The 20,079-nt window shown below is 52.7% G+C and overlaps 1 protein-coding gene across 1 annotated transcript in view; it reads right to left on the bottom strand.

Annotated features, from left to right (window-relative positions):
• Positions 1-20,079, bottom strand: part of ELP3 (elongator acetyltransferase complex subunit 3) — a 298,536-nt gene that overhangs the window by 176,528 nt on the left and 101,929 nt on the right. The gene's annotated exons all lie outside the window — the stretch shown is intronic.

The raw sequence follows: 20,079 nt of genomic DNA, 5'->3' as shown, positions 1-20,079 counted from the left end.
ATGACTCCGCGCACCCTAATATTTAACAGCGGCTGGGGTTATAAACGAGGAGTGATTTTTCCACCGTTTTCCGGAATGATACAATAGGAGAGAATCAATGGTGACAGTAAGAAGCAGCGATGGGAACAATGGGCAATCCTTATAATTATACTGACAATTACCGGATCATCACAGTGACATCGGGGGGAAAATTACCTTTCAATTTTTTCTTTTGTGACAAACAAGAGTAAAAATTGAGAAATAACTCAAACTACTGACATGAAAGATTGCGCGGGTCTCAAAACCACCGTGAATCCAGGTTAATCTGAATGTTACACAATTACTGTATTGTAGCCCTATCATCTTAATTGCTTTAGTGCATTTCATGTCCGACTTGCCAATTACCCAGGAGATCTGGTCGCCGTGCCAAGGCGCCCCCGAGCCCTTCACTACACAAGGTTTAGGAATAAGTGTCCCAGCATCGATGGTGAGCAACCCTCGGAGGGCTGATAGCGACGGCAAACCGTTTAGCAAGGGAGCGGGAGAATCAGCAATGGCGTACATGGGTGTGGAGTCTTCATAGCCAACAGCGGTCACGGTCTGTGCATCCGCGCTGTTGCACCGTGTAAGGTTCAACCATCTTGGCAAAGCGGTCAGTGGACAACAGTAGTTCTGTCCCTAATGTAGAGATCTGCCGTATAAGTTAGCGCAAAGCTGTTTCCGTGACGACAGAACGTCGGCGATGTTTTACAGTAAGCCACTTAGCAAATAAGCTAAGAGAAGGACTTTTAAGGTTAGGGTAAATGCGCAAACCAAGGAGGAGTGTCACATACTTTAGCTTTTGGCTGTTTGTTTGTTTGTTTTTTTTATTAGATGCGGATTTGAAGCAACAGGAAAAACTTTTTTTTACATTCAATGTTCAGTTACACAAATAGGAAACACAAATTTCAGGGTTCATATTCGTAGATAATACCATGCAACGGGGTCACACAGGAGATGGGGGGGGGTCTCATCACGCAGGAGATGGGGGGGGGTCACATCACGCAGGAGATGGGGGGGGTCACATCACGCAGGAGATGGGGGGGGTCACATCACGCAGGAGATGGGGGGGGTCACATCACGCAGGAGATGGGGGGGGGTCACATCACGCAGGAGATGGGGGGGGTCACATCACGCAGGAGATGGGGGGGGTCACATCACGCAGGAGATGGGGGGGTCACATCACGCAGGAGATGGGGGGGGTCACATCACGCAGGAGATGGGGGGGGTCACATCACGCAGGAGATGGGGGGGGTCACATCACGCAGGAGATGGGGGGGGTCACATCACGCAGGAGATGGGGGGGGTCACATCACGCAGGAGATGGGGGGGGTCACATCACGCAGGAGATGGGGGGGGTCACATCACGCAGGAGATGGGGGGGGTCACATCACGCAGGAGATGGGGGGTGTCACATCACGCAGGAGATGGGGGGGTCACATCACGCAGGAGATGGGGGGGTGTCACATCACGCAGGAGATGGGGGGTGTCACATCACGCAGGAGATGGGGGGGTGTCACATCACGCAGGAGATGGGGGGGTGTCACATCACGCAGGAGATGGGGGGGTGTCACATCACGCAGGAGATGGGGGGGTGTCACATCACGCAGGAGATGGGGGGGTGTCACATCACGCAGGAGATGGGGGGGTGTCACATCACGCAGGAGATGGGGGGGTGTCACATCACGCAGGAGATGGGGGGGTGTCACATCACGCAGGAGATGGGGGGGTGTCACATCACGCAGGAGATGGGGGGGTGTCACATCACGCAGGAGATGGGGGGGTGTCACATCACGCAGGAGATGGGGGGGTGTCACATCACGCAGGAGATGGGGGGGTGTCACATCACGCAGGAGATGGGGGGGTGTCACATCACGCAGGAGATGGGGGGGTGTCACATCACGCAGGAGATGGGGGGGTGTCACATCACGCAGGAGATGGGGGGGTGTCACATCACGCAGGAGATGGGGGGGTGTCACATCACGCAGGAGATGGGGGGGGTCACATCAGGCAGGAGATGGGGGGGGTCACATCAGGCAGGAGATGGGGGGGGTCACATCAGGCAGGAGATGGGGGGGGTCACATCAGGCAGGAGATGGGGGGGGGTCACATCAGGCAGAAGATGGGGGGGGTCACATCAGGCAGAAGATGGGGGGGGGTCACATCAGGCAGGAGATGGGGGGGTCACATCAGGCAGGAGATGGGGGGGTCACATCAGGCAGGAGATGGGGGGGTCACATCAGGCAGGAGATGGGGGGGTCACATCAGGCAGGAGATGGGGGGGTCACATCAGGCAGGAGATGGGGGGGTCACATCAGGCAGGAGATGGGGGGGTCACATCACGCAGGAGATGGGGGGGTCACATCACGCAGGAGATGGGGGGGTCACATCACGCAGGAGATGGGGGGGGTCACATCACGCAGGAGATGGGGAGGGTCACATCACGCAGGAGATGGGGAGGGTCACATCACGCAGGAGATGGGGGGGTCACATCACGCAGGAGATGGGGGGGTCACATCACGCAGGAGATGGGGGGGTCACATCACGCAGGAGATGGGGGGGTCACATCACGCAGGAGATGGGGGGGTCACATCACGCAGGAGATGGGGGGGTCACATCACGCAGGAGATGGGGGGGTCACATCACGCAGGAGATGGGGGGGTCACATCACGCAGGAGATGGGGGGGTCACATCACGCAGGAGATGGGGGGGTCACATCACGCAGGAGATGGGGGGGGGTCACATCACGCAGGAGATGGGGGGGGGTCACATCACGCAGGAGATGGGGGGGTCACATCACGCAGGAGATGGGGGGGTCACATCACGCAGGAGATGGGGGGGTCACATCACGCAGGAGATGGGGGGGGTCACATCACGCAGGAGATGGGGGGGTCACATCACGCAGGAGATGGGGGGGGTCACATCACGCAGGAGATGGGGGGGGTCACATCACGCAGGAGATGGGGGGGGTCACATCACGCAGGAGATGGGGGGGTCACATCACGCAGGAGATGGGGGGGGTCACATCACGCAGGAGATGGGGGGGGTCACATCACGCAGGAGATGGGGGGGTCACATCACGCAGGAGATGGGGGGGTCACATCACGCAGGAGATGGGGGGGTCACATCACGCAGGAGATGGGGGGGTCACATCACGCAGGAGATGGGGGGGTCACATCACGCAGGAGATGGGGGGGTCACATCACGCAGGAGATGGGGGGGTCACATCACGCAGGAGATGGGGGGGTCACATCACGCAGGAGATGGGGGGGTCACATCACGCAGGAGATGGGGGGGTCACATCACGCAGGAGATGGGGGGGTCACATCACGCAGGAGATGGGGGGGTCACATCACGCAGGAGATGGGGGGGTCACATCACGCAGGAGATAGGGGTGTCACATCACGCAGGAGATAGGGGTGTCACATCACGCAGGAGATAGGGGTGTCACATCACGCAGGAGATAGGGGTGTCACATCACGCAGGAGATGGGGGGGTGTCACATCACGCAGGAGATGGGGGGGTGTCACATCACGCAGGAGATGGGGGGGTGTCACATCACGCAGGAGATGGGGGGGTGTCACATCACGCAGGAGATGGGGGGGTGTCACATCACGCAGGAGATGGGGGGGTGTCACATCACGCAGGAGATGGGGGGGTGTCACATCACGCAGGAGATGGGGGGGTGTCACATCACGCAGGAGATGGGGGGGTGTCACATCACGCAGGAGATGGGGGGGTGTCACATCACGCAGGAGATGGGGGGGTGTCACATCACGCAGGAGATGGGGGGGTGTCACATCACGCAGGAGATGGGGGGGTGTCACATCACGCAGGAGATGGGGGGGTGTCACATCACGCAGGAGATGGGGGGGTGTCACATCACGCAGGAGATGGGGGGGTGTCACATCACGCAGGAGATGGGGGGGGTCACATCACGCAGGAGATGGGGGGGTCACATCACGCAGGAGATGGGGGGGTCACATCACGCAGGAGATGGGGGGGTCACATCACGCAGGAGATGGGGGGTCACATCACGCAGGAGATGGGGGGGTCACATCACGCAGGAGATGGGGGGGTCACATCACGCAGGAGATGGGGGGGTCACATCACGCAGGAGATGGGGGGGTCACATCACGCAGGAGATGGGGGGTCACATCACGCAGCAGATGGGGGGTCACATCACGCAGCAGATGGGGGGTCACATCACGCAGGAGATGGGGGGGTCACATCACGCAGGAGATGGGGGGTCACATCACGCAGGAGATGGGGGGTCACATCACGCAGGAGATGGGGGGTCACATCACGCAGCAGATGGGGGGGTGTCACTTCACGCAGGAGATGGGGGGGTGTCACATCACGCAGGAGATGGGGGGGTGTCACATCACGCAGGAGATGGGGGGGTGTCACATCACGCAGGAGATGGGGGGGTGTCACATCACGCAGGAGATGGGGGGGTGTCACATCACGCAGGAGATGGGGGGGTGTCACATCACGCAGGAGATGGGGGGGTGTCACATCACGCAGGAGATGGGGGGGTGTCACATCACGCAGGAGATGGGGGGGTGTCACATCACGCAGGAGATGGGGGGGTGTCACATCACGCAGGAGATGGGGGGGTGTCACATCACGCAGGAGATGGGGGGGTATCACATCACGCAGGAGATGGGGGGGGGTCACATCACGCAGGAGATGGGGGGGGTCACATCACGCAGGAGATGGGGGGGGTCACATCACGCAGGAGATGGGGAGTGTCACATCACGCAGGAGTCTGGGGGGTGTCACATCACGCAGGAGATGGGGGGTGTCACATCACGCAGGAGATGGGGGGTGTCACATCACGCAGGAGATGGGGGGGTCACATCACGCAGGAGATGGGGGGGTCACATCACGCAGGAGATGGGGGGGTCAAATCACGCAGGAGATGGGGTGGTGCCACATCACGCAGGAGATGCGGGGGCTCACATCACGCAGGAGATAATAAGAATTTACTTACCGATAATTCTATTTCTCGGAGTCCGTAGTGGATGCTGGGGTTCCTGAAAGGACCATGGGGAATAGCGGCTCCGCAGGAGACAGGGCACAAAAAGTAAAGCTTTAGGATCAGGTGGTGTGCACTGGCTCCTCCCCCTATGACCCTCCTCCAAGCCTCAGTTAGGTACTGTGCCCGGACGAGCGTACACAATAAGGAAGGAATTATGAATCCCGGGTAAGACTCATACCAGCCACACCAATCACACTGTACAACCTGTGATCTGAACCCAGTTAACAGTATGATAACAGCGGAGCCTCTGAAAAGATGGCTCACAACAATAATAACCCGATTTTTGTAACTATGTACAAGTAATGCAGATAATCCGCACTTGGGATGGGCGCCCAGCATCCACTACGGACTCCGAGAAATAGAATTATCGGTAAGTAAATTCTTATTTTCTCTATCGTCCTAGTGGATGCTGGGGTTCCTGAAAGGACCATGGGGATTATACCAAAGCTCCCAAACGGGCGGGAGAGTGCGGATGACTCTGCAGCACCGAATGAGAGAACTCCAGGTCCTCCTTAGCCAGGGTATCAAATTTGTAGGATTTTACAAACGTGTTTGCCCCTGACTAAATAGCCGCTCGGCAAAGTTGTAAAGCCGAGACCCCTCGGGCAGCCGCCCAAGATGAGCCCACCTTCCTTGTGGAATGGGCATTTACATATTTTGGCTGTGGCAGGCCTGCCACAGAATGTGCAAGCTGAATTGTATTACACATCCAACTAGCAAAAGTCTGCTTAAAAGCAAGAGCACCCAGTTTGTTGGGTGCATACAGGATAACAGCAAGTCAGTTTTCCTGACTCCAGCCGTCCTGGAACCTATATTTTCAGGGCCCTGACCACATCTAGCAACTTGGAGTCCTCCAAGTCCCTAGTAGGCGCAAGACACCACAATAAGCTGGTTCAGGTGAAACACTGACACCACCTTAGGGAGAGAACTGGGGACGAGTCCGCAGCTCTGCCCTGTCCGAATGGACAAACAGATATGGGCTTTTTTGAGAAAAAAGAACCACCAATTTGACACTCGCCTGGTCCAGGCCAGGTCCAAGAGCATGTTCACTTTTCATGTGAGATGCTTCAAATCCACAGATTTGACTGGTTTTAAACCAATGTGTTTTGAGGAATCCCAGAACTACGTTGAGATCCCACAGTGCCCCTGGAGGCACAAAAGGGGGTTGTATATGCAATACTCCCTTGACAAACTTCTGGACTTCAGGAACTGAAGCCACTTCTTTCTGGAAGAAAAATCAACAGGGCCGAAATTTGAACCTTAATGGACCCCAATTTGAGGCCCATAGACACTCCTGTTTGCAAGAAATGCAGGAATCGACCGAGTTGAAATTTCTTCGTGGGGCCTTCCTGGCCTCACACCACGCAACATATTTTCGCCACATGTGGTGATAATGTTGTGCGGTCACCTCCTTTCTGGCTTTGACCAGGGTAGGAATGACCTCTTCCTGAATGCCTTTTCCCTTAGGATCCGGCGTTCCACCGCCATGCCGTCAAACGCAGCTGCGGTAAGTCTTGGAACAGACATGGTACTTGCTGAAACAAGTCCCTTCTTAGCGGCAGAGGCCATAAGTCCTCTGTGAGCATCTCTTGAAGTTCCGGGTACCAAGTCCTTCTTGGCCAATCCGGAGCCATGAGTATAGTTCTTACTCCTCTACGTCTTATAATTCTCAGTACCTTAGGTATGAAAAGCAGAGGATGGAACACATACACCGACTGGTACACCCACGGTGTTACCAGAACGTCCACAGCTATTGCCTGAGGGTCTCTTAACCTGGCGCAATACCTGTCCCGTTTTTTGTTCAGACGGGACGCCATCATGTCCACCTTTGGTAATTCCCAACGGTTTACAATTATGTGGAAAACTTCCCCATGAAGTTCCCACTCTGCCGGGTGGAGGTCGTGCCTACTGAGGAAGTCTGCTTCCCAGTTTCCATTCCCGGAATGAAACACTGCTGACAGTGCTATCACATGATTTTCCGCCCAGCGAAAAGTCCTTGCAGTTTTTGCCACTGCCCTCCTGCTTCTTGTGCCGCCCTGTCTATTTACGTGGGCGACTGCCGTGATGTTTTATCCCACTGGATCAATACCGGCTGACCTTGAAGCAGAGGTCTTGCTAAGCTTAGAGCATTATAAATTTACCCTTAGCTATATTTATGTGGAGAAAAATCTCCAGACTTGATCACACTCCCTGGAAATTTTTTCCTTGTGTGACTGCTCCCCAGCCTCTCGGGCTGGCCTCCGTGGTCACCAACATCCAAAACTGAATGCCGAATCTGCGGCCCTCTAGAAGATGAGCACTCTGTAACCACCACAGGAGAGACACCCTTGTCCTTGGATATAGGGTTATCCGCTGATGCATCTGAAGATGCGATCCGGACCATTTGTCCAGCAGATCCCACTGAAAAGTTCTTGCATGAAATCTGCCGACTGGAATTGCTTCGAAGGAAGTCACCATTTTTTTACCATGGCCCTTGTGCAATGATGCACTGATTTTAGGAGGTTCCTGACTAGCTCGGATAACTCCCTGGCTTTCTCTTCCGGGAGAAACACCTTTTTCTGGACTGTGTCCAGAATCATCCCTAAGCACAGGAGACTTGTTGTCGGGATCAGCTGCGATTTTGGAATCTTTAGAATCCACCCCTGCTGTTGTAACAGTATCCGAGATAGTGCTACTCCGACCTCCAACTGTTCCCTGGACTTTGCCCTTATCAGGAGATCGTCCAAGTAAGGGATAATTAAGACGCCTTTTCTTCGAAGAAGAACCATCATTTCGGCCATTACCTTGGTAAAGACCCGGGGTGCCGTAGACAATCCAAACGGCAGCGTCTGAAACTGATAGTGACAGTTCTGTACCACGAACCTGAGGTACCCTTAGTGATAAGGGCAAATTTGGGACATGGAGGTAAGCATCCCTGATGTCTCGGGACACCAGATAGTCCCCTTCTTCCCGGTTCGTTATCACTGCTCTGAGTGACTCCATCTTGATTTGAACCTTTGTAAGTGTTCAAATTTTTTTAGATTTAGAATAGGTCTCACCTAGCCTTCTGGCTTCAGTACCACAATATAGTGTGGAATAATACCCCTTTTCTTGTTGTAGGAGGGGTAATTTAATTATCACCTGCTGGGAAAACAGCTCGTGAATTTTTTCCCATACTGCCTCCTTGTCGGAGGGAGACCTTGGTAAAGCAGCCTTCAGGAGCCTGCGCAGGGGAAACGTCTCGACATTCCAAACTGTACCCCTGGGATACTACTTGTAGGATCCAGGGGTCCTGTACGGTCTCAGCGTCATGCTGAGAGCTTGTCAGAAGGGTTGGAACGCTTCTGTTCCTGGGAATGGGCTGCCTGCTGCAGTCTTCTTCCCTTTCCTCTATCCCTGGGCAGATATGACTCTTATAGGGACGAAAGGACTGAAGCTGAAAAGACGGTGTCTTTTTCTGCAGAGATGTGACTTAGGGTAAAAACGGTGGATTTTCCAGCAGTTGCCGTGGCCACCAGGTCCGATGGACCGACCCCAAATAACCCTCTTCCTTTATACGGCAATACACCTTTGTGCCGTTTGGAATCTGCATCACCTGACCACTGTCGTGTCCATAAACATCTTCTGGCAGATATGGACATCGCACTTACTCTTGATGCCAGAGTGCAAATATCCCTCTGTGCATCTCGCATATATAGAAATACATCCTTTAAATGCTCTATAGTCAATAAAATACTGTCCCTGTCAAGGGTATCAATATTTTTAGTCAGGGAATCCGACCAAGCCACCCCAGCTCTGCACATCCAGGCTGAGGCGATCGCTGGTCGCAGTATAACACCAGTATGTGTGTATATACTTTTTATGATATTTTTCCAGCCTCCTGTCAGCTGGCTCCTTGAGGACGGCCCTATCTATAGACGGTACCGCCACTTGTTCTGATAAGCGTGTGAGCGCCTTATCCACCCTAAGGGGTGTTTCCCAACGCGCCCTAACTTCTGGCGGGAAAGGGTATACCGCCCATATTTTCTATCGGGGGGAACCCACGCATCATCACACACTTCATTTAATTTATCTGATTCAGGAAAAACTACGGTAGTTTTTTCACATCCCACATAATACCCTCTTTTGTGGTACTTGTAGTATCAGAAATATGTAACACCTCCTTCATTGCCCTTAACGTGTGGCCCTAATAAGGAATACGTTTGTTTATTCACCGTCGACACTGGATTCAGTGTCCCTGTCTGTGTCTGTGTCGACCGACTAAAGTAAACGGGCGTTTTAAAACCCCTGACGGTGTTTTTGAGACGTCTGGACCGGTACTAATTGTTTGTCGGCCGTCTCATGTCGTCAACCGACCTTGGCGCGTGTTGACATTATCACGTAATTCCCTAAATAAGCCATCCATTCCGGTGTCGACTCCCTAGAGAGTGACATCACCATTACAGGCAATTGCTCCGCCTCCTCACCAACATCGTCCTCATACATGTCGACACACACGTACCGACACACAGCACACACACAGGGAATGCTCTGATAGAGGACAGGACCTACTAGCCCTTTGGAGAGACAGAGGGAGAGTTTGCCAGCACACACCAAAAACGCTATAATTATATAGGGACAACCTTATATAAGTGTTTTCCCTTATAGCATCTTTTTTATATATTCCTAACGCCAAATTAGTGCCCCCCCTCTCTGTTTTAACCCTGTTTCTGTAGTGCAGTGCAGGGGAGAGCCTGGGAGCCTTCCCTCCAGCCTTTCTGTGAGGGAAAATGGCGCTGTGTGCTGAGGAGATAGGCCCCGCCCCTTTTTCGGCGGCCTCGTCTCCCGCTCTTAACGGATTCTGGCAGGGGTTAAATATCTCCATATAGCCCCCGGAGGCTATATGTGAGGTATTTTTAGCCAAAAAAGGTTTACATTTGCCTCCCAGGGCGCCCCCCTCCCAGCACCCTGCACCCTCAGTGACTGCCGTGTGAAGTGTGCTGAGAGGAAAATGGCGCACAGCTGCAGTGCTGTGCGCTACCTTAAGAAGACTGAGGAGTCTTCTGCCGCCGATTCTGGACCTCTTCTCGTTTCAGCATCTGCAAGGGGGCCGGCGGCGAGGCTCCGGTGACCATCCAGGCTGTACCTGTGATCGTCCCTCTGGAGCTAATGTCCAGTAGCCAAGAAGCCAATCCATCCTGCACGCAGGTGAGTTCACTTCTTCTCCCCTAAGTCCCTCGTTGCAGTGATCCTGTTGCCAGCAGGACTCACTGTAAAATAAAAAACCTAAGCTAAACTTTTCTAAGCAGCTCTTTAGGAGAGCCACCTAGATTGCACCCTTCTCGGCCGGGCACAAAAATCTAACTGAGGCTTGGAGGAGGGTCATAGGGGGAGGAGCCAGTGCACACCACCTGATCCTAAAGCTTTACTTTTTGTGCCCTGTCTCCTGCGGAGCCGCTATTCCCCATGGTCCTTTCAGGAACCCCAGCATCCACTAGGACGATAGAGAAAGGGGGGTCACATCACGCAGGAGATAGGGGGGTCACATCACGCAGGAGATGGGGGGGTCAAATCACGCAGGAGATGGGGTGGGGTCAAATCACGCAGGAGATGGGGTGGTGCCACATCACGCAGGAGATGCGGGGGCTCACATCACGCAGGACATGGGGGGGTCACATCACGCAGGAGATGGGGGGGTCACATCACGCAGGAGATGGGGGTGTCACATCACGCAGGAGATGGGGGGGTCACATCACGCAGGAGATGGGGGGGGTCACATCACGCAGGAGATGCGGGGGCTCACATCACGCAGCAGATGGGGGGGTGTCACATCACGCAGGAGATGGGGGGGTCACATCACGCAGGAGATGGGGGGGTCACATCACGCAGGAGATGGGGGGGGTCACATCACGCAGGAGATGGGGGGGTCACATCACGCAGGAGATGGGGGGGTCACATCACGCAGGAGATGGGGGGGGTCACATCACGCAGGAGATGGGGGGGTCACATCACGCAGGAGATGGGGGGGTCACATCACGCAGGAGATGGGGGGGGTCACATCACGCAGGAGATGGGGGGGGTCACATCACGCAGGAGATGGGGGGGTCACATCACGCAGGAGATGGGGGGGTCACATCACGCAGGAGATGGGGGGGTCACATCACGCAGGAGATGGGGGGGTCACATCACGCAGGAGATGGGGGGGTCACATCACGCAGGAGATGGGGGGGTCACATCACGCAGGAGATGGGGGGGTCACATCACGCAGGAGATGGGGGAGTCACATCACGCAGGAGATGGGGGGGTCACATCACGCAGGAGATGGGGGGTGTCGCATCACGCAGGAGATGGGGGGTGTCGCATCACGCAGGAGATGGGGGGTGTCGCATCACGCAGGAGACTTTGTTCATTAACTGTTTAATAGCCCTCCTCCGCTAATGTAAAACATCGCATGCCTTTTGCTGCTGAAAGGGGAAACCTACGCTATTCTGCAACTATCACCGGGAAGCGCTTAACGTTTAATACATTGCTGAGCTATAACTGCAATATTAGACATGAGAAATGAATAGCTCCCCTGGTTCCCCCCCTGTCTTTGCTTTGAGCTGTGAGTCACAGGCCTCTCGGAGAGGAGCTGATGCAGATTAGGGGAGGTGGCGAGACGCCGTTGTAGGATAATCCTGTTTTGTCCTTTGTCCAAGTTCATCCTATAACTAATAAAGGGAAAGTCAATCAATTACGCAGATAAGATTCGAGTTCCGTGCAGAGACGACCTAGCTATGCCTCATTCATTTCAAAAACTGTAACCAGGACGCGGCAGCGCTGTGCGGCCGGGTCCGTATTCCGCGCGTCAGGCCAAAGTTTTAAATTTGTGCTTTCAGAATCGGCTTGGCTCGTTGGAGTTCCAGGGGTTCAATTTGCAGCTGAAAGCAGCCATCATTTGTGCATATGAAATAAACATAAAGAAGGGAGAGAGATTTTGAAAGTATTTAGCAGCAATTATTTTAGCAGTAATTTTCTGTGTAAGTGCTGCTCACGCTGTGCGTATCATTGGCAGCATCATGCCAAAGTGGGAGGGGGCGGGCTGAGAGGTACTTTACGGTGGGAGGTTAAACATCAAAGAATACCAAAGTCAGAAGCTTTAGAACAACCATCATCCGGACACAGGCACTGACAGACCTCAGAGGCAAATAAACTGGTAAAACGATGACATCCACCAGTCCGTTCTTAGGATTTGAGAGGAAAGTTTAGTAATTTTGTTGTAACACTCCGGTCTTAGGATTTGAGCGGAAAGTCTCATAATATAGTTGTAACACTCCGGTCTTAGGATTTGAGAGGAAAGTTTCATAATATTGTTGTAACACTTTAGTGTCTGAAGCAAATTTCAATGTGTTCCTCACTGTTATCTTCTGCACCGCGCCACAAGGCACCACCGTCTGAGCAAACGCCAGGATCAGCGGATGGGGAGCACTATTAAAGGTCATTTTTAATACTGGCAGAACATACAAACTTCTCACAGATCCTACATGACGGATACTGAACATATGAACGGTAAAGTAGCAATGCTGAGCCCTGTGCCACTGCCCTGCCCATATTCATATCATTATTTAAGTGTTATACAGTTTTTTTTATAGAGAATCAAATCCAACGCTGCTCTATAAATAACCAGTCAACAGATTAAGAGTAACAACAAGAGCGTTACCAAAACACCAGACAAAGGAGGCTATTCGGAGGCAGATGCGTGCGCGGGCCGTGGAGATGCAAAACTGCAACTAAAGCTGAATAATGTCCAAAATCCATTCCTATACTGATGGTGGGAGATCCTGTGCATCAACCAAACAAGGAAAACAAATACCTTTCTTTTAAGACCAAGGGGGTAACTCAGACCTGATCACTGGGCTGCGTTTTTTGCAGCCTTGCGATCAGATAGTCGCCGCCTACAGGAGGGAGGGTATTTTCGCTGTGCAAGTGTGCGAACGCCTGTGTAGCAGAGCTGTACAAACTGATTTTGTGCAGTCTCTGCGCAGCCCAGGACGTACTCAGCCGCTGCGATTGCTTCTCGCTGATCGGGGGCGGAGCTGACATCAGACACTCCCTGGAATCGGTCAGTTGCCACCCACAAACTGCCTCATCTTGTCAATCACCTTGCGAACACCCATGCGATCGGATTTATCACACCATCCCGTCGCTGACCAGCAATCCCTGTTGCTGCGGTGCGTCGCGCCTGCGCACTGCGGTGCATACGCAGCTCAGATCTGATTGCACGCTATGCAAAAATGCACAACAGCGATCAGGTCTGAATTACCCCCCAAGTCACACGTGACAGAAAGCACTTTATTGAATTTAGCAGTGCTATGGGTTTCATCAAGGAAATATTTTTCAAAACAACTTCTCAAAAACTTCACTCATGGAAAAAATATGTTTGGCTAGATTATAATTACAAGATATAAGGTCACATTCCATCGGGCAGCACGTTGGCTGCAGAGCTGCTGCAAAACTTTTAGATCTGATTGACAAATGTGTATGAATTTAATGGGTTGGATATTAAATGAAGGGGTCACCAATTACAAACCGTTCAGGGGAGACTGGAGAGACCAGGGAAGCCCACCACTGACCACATCTGGCCTGCTTCTGCATTACCTATCATATATAAGAGGGGAGACTGGAGAGACCAGGGAAGCCCACCACTGACCACATCTGGCCAGCTTCTGCATTACCTATCATATATAAGAGGGGAGACTGGAGAGACCAGGGAAGCCCACCACTGGGCACATCCAGCCTGTTCCCGCATTCCCTATCATCTATAATAGGGGAGACTGGAGAGACCAGGGAAGCCCACCACTGGGCACATCCAGCCTGTTCCCGCATTCCCCATCATCTATAAGAGGGGAGACTGGAGAGACCAGGGAAGCCCACCACTGGGCACATCCAGCCTGTTCCCGCATTCCCTATAATCTATAAGAGAGGGGAGACTGGAGAGACCAGGGAAGCCAATGGGACACATAAACATGAAATAAACTATCTTTCTCCCATGTATCTGGCGAGGAAATCTTGGCCCTCATCCGTTCCTCTCTGACCACCACCTCCCCACTTGACCCTATCCCCTCCCACCTCCTCCCCTACCTCTCTCCTTCTGCCTGTTCCCATCTTACCCACCTTCTCAATCTCTCCCTCTCATCAGGCACTGTCCCCTCTTCATTCAAGCATGCTCTTGTCTCCCTTATTCTTAAAAAACCTACCCTTGATCCAAACACTCTCTCCAACTATCGACCCATCTCTCTCCTCCCTTTTGCCTCCAAACTGTTTGAGCGTATTGTCTATAACCACCTAACTGCCTTTCTTTCCTCCCACTCACTGCTTGACCCATTCCAGTCTGGTTTCCCTTTTCTCTAATCCACTTAAACTGCCTTCACAGAAGTCTGCAATGACCTCCATGCAGCCAAATCTAAGGGCCACTACTCTCTGCTTATTCTTCTTGACCTCTTTGCTGCTTTTAACACTGTGGACCACCCTCTCCTTCTGCAAATCCTTCACTATCTTGGTCTGCGTGATACTGCCCTCTCCTGGCTGTCCTCCTACCTCTCTGATCGTTCCTTCTCTGTCTCCTCTCATGCACTACCTCCCCCCCCCCTTCCACTAACTGTTGGTGTCCCCCAAGGTTCTGTTCTTGGTCCTCTCCTTTTCTCTCTCTATACATCTTCTTTAGGTGAACTCATTAGTTCTTTTAACTTCCAATATCATCTCTATGCTGACGACACTCAAATCTACCTTTCCTCACCTGATCTCTCCCCATTCGTACCTCCAACTGTCTCTCTGCTATGTCTTACTTCATGTCCCAGTGCTTTCTTAAACTCAACATGTCCAAGATTATGCTGATCATCTTCCCACCCTCCCACACAACCTTACCCTACACAATCCAATTCAAACTTCTCACACTTACAAAGCACTCACCCAGTCCTCTCCAATTTACATATCTGACCTTATCTCCCTCTAAACTCCCATCCGTCCTCTTCACTCTGCTAATGGACGCCGACTCTCCTGCCTACTGATTACTTCCTCCCACTCCTATCTCCAGGATTTCTCACGTGCTGCTCCCTTCCTCTGGAATTCTTTACCTCTCCCCCTCACTCTCCACCTCTCTACAGAACTTCAAACGGGCTCTTAAGAGCCACTTCTTTACCAAACCCAGCCAAATCTCATCCTAACCCTCTGACCCGTGCTGTCTACACCGTCTGTGTCACGTCTGTCTGCCCCTCCCCTTTAGAGAGTAAGCTTTCACGAATAGGGTCCTCTTCCATCATGTGCTTATCCTTTTCTTACTTTAATAATCCTCAAATGACCATGGTTTTCTGCCACCCTGAAACTCATCTCAGTGTCACCTGCTGATGTAGCTATGTTTAGTTACCCTGTACGTGTCCTATATTGTCTTCTACTGTAATTCGCTGTTTCCCTGTTTGATTATTTATGTACTCTATAATTGGACGCTGCGGAACCCGTGTGGTGCCATATAAATAAAGGATAATAATAATAGATATAGCAAGACAAAGTAAACTTGTATAGAGTCTTTATTTGTAAGAAAAAAAATCAAACCGTTTTATTAACATTTTTGTTTCTGGTGTCCTACAGGTCCCTCCTGGGCAAGGCTATCCAAGTAATCGCTTGCCTCAGCAGACATTTGTAACAGCCATGCCATATGGGACTTGTAGTTCACCAGAAATAAAATGTGTTTTTTTAATCCTTCATTACCTCTGTACCCATGACCCTGTGGTAGGAGTAAGAACCTTGGTGCAATTGGCTATACTTGGTTATACCTAGAGTGGGGGCTCGTACTGTGCATCTTTTTTTTGCAAACCCCACTCAACTAGGAAAACCAGTCCTGGTGCCAACTGGCCTTAGTGTTCGTTCTAGCACCCTGCACCTTTTACAACATGTGCAGTTAATCTTTCCTGCCTGGGGTGTCGCTCTCTGCTCTGGTGCTTCTCAGAACACTCTGCTCTGTATCTCAGTACTAAAACGCAGGCCAGAATGTGCTGAGAAGCACTAGAGCAGAGAGCGACACCCCAGGCAGGAAAGAGGAACTGCACATGTTTTGAAAGGTGCAGGGTGCTAGAATGAACACTATGGCCTGTTGCTGTCTGGAATCATGGTGGGGTGATCCCAATGCCGCCGAGAGTCCCTCTATGGTTCCAGAAGCTCAGGCTGGCAATGCCTAATGCAGTTTACCCTGATCTTCCAGTCTTTTTTTAAATTGACAAATTTTTGGAATGCTTGTGTGAAGCCCCATAAGCCTGCAGCTCATTATATAGGTGGCCACGGTGTTTTAATGGCTTCTTTGATGGCCAAACATGCAAGGAGTGGCTTACTGTATGCGGAGGCTACGGCATTGACGGACTGGATAATATACTAGTAACAAGAACAGGAAATGAAGCATGCACCGTACCCCCACCCCTCCGTGTATGGTCACAGCAGACCTGACTGGCTACAGGCCACACACGAGCAGCGGCGTATGTAGGCTGTGGACGGAAGAGGTAATACTGTTTTACACCGCAGGAGTGAAATTCCATTTTCACCTCTACTGTGTTCCAAGTCTTTGAAATAGTTTTATACCCCCTTTTGTGGGTGCGTGCCTTCAGCCGACTTCTAACCCTACACCCGTTACAGCTGGATGTCACTTAACCCAATGTGGGATCATGAAGCGGATTAGCAGCTAATTTAGGATTACGATAAAGGGATAGACAGCGTTTGCCTTTTTTTTTTTTTCCTTTCCTTTTTTATATTCGTCATCTTAGGCCGCGAATTCTAATGTACTTTCACAAAGAGCCGCTGCAAACCCCGACTTCAATCACTGACTGCAGCGAGTCAGACAATTCATGTTAGCGCCCGTTGTGATCGGCAGGGGAAGGAGAAGCTTTCATAGATACATCACAGTCGTACGCGAGATCAGACTCCCAGCGTCTCATACAGGACAATATACCGTCTGCTGGGTCCCTGCTCGCTCACTCTCCGCAGTCTCCTGCGCTCATTATTATGTCTGGCAAACAGCTGGCCGAGCGGTGACTTTGGCTATGCTGAGAGAGGAATTAGCAGCTAATATAGAGAGATAAGAGCGATCTGCATTAGGGTGGGTGTAATAAGGAAGATAAGCACTGTTTCTGCAGCCCACGTCTGGCCCTTGTGTGTTCCAATCTCTGCTGCTGCAATCAATGTCTCTCAGGATTAGCGGGTCAGGGGGGCCAGGCACATGCTGCGACTGATTACACAGCCGTGCTCTAGTGTCCCCCAGCCGGGAGCGCGAGCTGGCTGAGCCACTGCAGCCCGGGAGGGAGGACGACTTACTGTGAGATAGCCATCGCCCGAGTCCTGTGTTACTGACTGCGGGTGTGCTTTGTGCCGTCGCCTGGCAGCGCAGATTGGCCACTCGCTGCTTTCGTTTTAAGATCTGAAATAATGGCAAATAGCACATTTGGACTAAATGTTAATGTATTCAAAAGACAGACGGAGCGATTGTTATCCAGTGTGCAATCAACAGGAACATGACCTTCCGGGAAGATAGACTATCCAAATACAGTGATGTGTCATACTGGCAGCCGGGCATTGGGTAGTTAGTGTAGAGCGAAGGGGGTCCGAGGGGCCGCAGGTAGTGCCCCCTTCTCAGATCCCCACTCCACCCTCACCGCCATGATTTCATGTAACACATTTCCTAAAACTTTGGCACCCTTGGAATGAGACTGGCACAGAAGGCATTCCTAGGGACGAGGGTGAGTTGTAAAAGACTGACAGCAACAAGCAAGTACAAGGCAGATAAGAACATTAATGAACTTATTAGCTTTAATAACGATGTGCTATGCTTGCAGCTGCAGCCACTAGAGGGCACCCACATCCCACGCACAGGATACTCCTACAGCAGCTGCAGCCACTAGAGGGAGCCCACATACCACGCACATGATCCTCCTACAGCAGCTGCAGCCACTAGAGGGAGCCCACATACCACGCACATGATCCTCCTACAGCAGCTGCAGCCACTAGAGGGCACACACATCCCACACACAGAATACCACTACAGCAGCTGCAGCCACTAGAGGGAGCCCACATACCACGCACATGATCCTCCTACAGCAGCTGCAGCCACTAGAGGGAGTCCACGTCCCATGTACAGGATACTCCTACAGCAGCTGCAGCCACTAGAGGGAGCCAACATCCCACGTACAGGATTCTCCTACAGCAGCTGCAGCCACTAGAGGGCACACACATCCCACACACAGAATACAACTACAGCAGCTGCAGCCACTAGAGGGAGCCCACATACCACGCACATGATCCTCCTACAGCAGCTGCAGCCACTAGAGGGAGTCCACGTCCCATGTACAGGATACTCCTACAGCAGCTGCAGCCACTAGAGGGAGCCAACATCCCACGTACAGGATTCTCCTACAGCAGCTGCAGCCACTAGAGGGAGCACATCCCACGTACAGGATTCTCCTACAGCAGCTGCAGCCACTAGAGGGAGCACATCCCACGTACAGGATACTCCTACAGCAGCTGCAGCCACTAGAGGGCACCCACATCCCACGCACAGGATACTCCTACAGCAGCTGCAGCCACTAGAGGGAGCCCACATCCCACGCACAGGATACTCCTACAGCAGCTGCAGCCACTAGAGGGAGCCCACATCCCACGCACAGGATACTCCTACAGCTGCTGCAGCCACTAGAGGGCACACACATCCCACACACAGGATACCACTACAGCAGCTGCAGCCACTAGAGGGAGCCCACATCCCACGCACAGGATACTCCTACAGCAGCTGCAGCCACTAGAGGGAGCCCACATACCACGCACATGATCCTCCTACAGCAGCTGCAGCCACTAGAGGGAGTCCACGTCCCATGTACAGGATACTCCTACAGCAGCTGCAGCCACTAGAGGGAGCACATCCCACGTACAGGATTCTCCTACAGCAGCTGCAGCCACTAGAGGGAGCACATCCCACGTACAGGATTCTCCTACAGCAGCTGCAGCCACTAGAGGGAGCACATCCCACGTACAGGATACTCCTACAGCAGCTGCAGCCACTAGAGGGAGCACATCCCACGTACAGGATACTCCTACAGCAGCTGCAGCCACTAGAGGGAGCACATCCCACGTACAGGATTCTCCTACAGCAGCTGCAGCCACTAGAGGGAGCCCACATACCACGCACATGATCCTCCTACAGCAGCTGCAGCCACTAGAGGGAGCCCACATCCCACACACAGTATACCCCTACAGCAGCTGCAGCCACTAGAGGGCACACACATCCCACACACAGAATACCACTACAGCAGCTGCAGCCACTAGAGGGAGCCCACATACCACGCACATGATCCTCCTACAGCAGCTGCAGCCACTAGAGGGAGTCCACGTCCCATGTACAGGATACTCCTACAGCAGCTGCAGCCACTAGAGGGAGCCAACATCCCACGTACAGGATTCTCCTACAGCAGCTGCAGCCACTAGAGGGAGCACATCCCACGTACAGGATTCTCCTACAGCAGCTGCAGCCACTAGAGGGCACACACATCCCACACACAGAATACCACTACAGCAGCTGCAGCCACTAGAGGGAGCCCACATACCACGCACATGATCCTCCTACAGCAGCTGCAGCCACTAGAGGGAGTCCACGTCCCATGTACAGGATACTCCTACAGCAGCTGCAGCCACTAGAGGGAGCCAACATCCCACGTACAGGATTCTCCTACAGCAGCTGCAGCCACTAGAGGGAGCACATCCCACGTACAGGATTCTCCTACAGCAGCTGCAGCCACTAGAGGGAGCACATCCCACGTACAGGATACTCCTACAGCAGCTGCAGCCACTAGAGGGAGCACATCCCACGTACAGGATACTCCTACAGCAGCTGCAGCCACTAGAGGGAGCACATCCCACGTACAGGATTCTCCTACAGCAGCTGCAGCCACTAGAGGGAGCACATCCCACGTACAGGATTCTCCTACAGCAGCTGCAGCCACTAGAGGGAGCACATCCCACGTACAGGATTCTCCTACAGCAGCTGCAGCCAC

This window comes from Pseudophryne corroboree, chromosome 4 (assembly GCF_028390025.1).
Source record: "Pseudophryne corroboree isolate aPseCor3 chromosome 4, aPseCor3.hap2, whole genome shotgun sequence".
Lineage (NCBI taxonomy): Eukaryota > Metazoa > Chordata > Amphibia > Anura > Myobatrachidae > Pseudophryne > Pseudophryne corroboree.
The sequence above is the reverse complement of the archived record's forward strand: the minus strand, read 5'-3'. Positions and strand labels throughout refer to the sequence as shown.